Source organism: Balaenoptera physalus, assembly GCF_965194825.1.
Source record: "Balaenoptera physalus genome assembly, chromosome: 3".
Taxonomy (NCBI): domain Eukaryota; kingdom Metazoa; phylum Chordata; class Mammalia; order Artiodactyla; family Balaenopteridae; genus Balaenoptera; species Balaenoptera physalus.
Window position 1 is genome coordinate 126,033,541 of NC_138890.1, and position 1,025 is coordinate 126,034,565.

At 34.0% G+C, this 1,025-nt stretch overlaps 1 protein-coding gene and 1 long non-coding RNA gene across 4 annotated transcripts in view; one reads left to right on the top strand and one right to left on the bottom strand.

Moving 5' to 3' along the window:
- Positions 1-1,025, bottom strand: part of CWC27 (CWC27 spliceosome associated cyclophilin) — a 239,368-nt gene that overhangs the window by 86,192 nt on the left and 152,151 nt on the right. The gene's annotated exons all lie outside the window — the stretch shown is intronic.
- Positions 1-1,025, top strand: part of LOC309658645 — a 50,795-nt gene that overhangs the window by 11,146 nt on the left and 38,624 nt on the right. The window lies entirely within an intron of this gene.

Here is a 1,025-nt window from a genome sequence, read left to right on the forward strand (position 1 = left end):
CTGTAGCTAACACTTATACAAATAGTGCTTTCCATGTGCCAGTCATTCTAAATGCTTTATCAATAATACCTCATTTAAATACAGTAAGGAAGTAGCTGCCACTAGAAAGACCAGGGCATTACACTTGGAAACCTATCCTTTTGGAAAAAACTGAAAACTAAAAAAAGTATGTGATGAGTGAGTGTCAGTGAGCTGTCACTGAAAAGGGTGCCAAAGTTGGATCCAAGCTGTGAGTTTCTTGAGGGCAGGGACTTTTCTGCTTTATTTGCCATTTTGTGTCTAGAGCCTAAAACAGTGCCTTTATGTTTTCTGGCATTTGATAAAATATTATTATAATGAATAAATTTTTTAAAAAAGGAAAGTGATATTTCAGAGGAAAGTGGATTCTTAAAGAAAGAAATTGAGAGTGGGAAATGGTAGTGTGTCAAAGCAGAGTAGGCTGAAAAACTGGTCTTCTTTGTCTCAAACCATGAAGAGCTGTAATCATAAGGTGCTTTCTTAGGCTTAATGTCTCTGAACATTTCTTATATGGTACCCACAGCCAAAAAATGATCAGGAAACAATCAAAAGATAATACTCATCAAGGTGGTTTATCAACTAAAGTTGAAGTATCTAAACCCTATAGTACAAAAACACATTTGCTGGATAAAAAAAAATAATGATTTAAAAAGTGCCTAAGTTTTCAAATGGCATTAATTAATCCTTTAATGAAGAAGGACTATTTCAGTTTGTTTGTCTGATTAATTTCATAAACTGAAATCGTTACCAAAGCAATCTTACACTTTTTTCTTGGTGAAGTGGAAAATTTCTCACCCTCTTATTTTGGATTAGAACAGAATTACAGACACATTCTCACTGATTAATTTTTAAAAATCTTTGGCTTAGTCATAAAAGAAAGCCAGCACATTGAATGGACTGCGTTCAATATTTTGAGTTAGCAATTCTACATTCTGTTTCCAGCTTTGTCACTCACTGGAGTAAAGGCTTGAGTCGACCTCACAAATACTTTGTCTCTATTTTCTTAG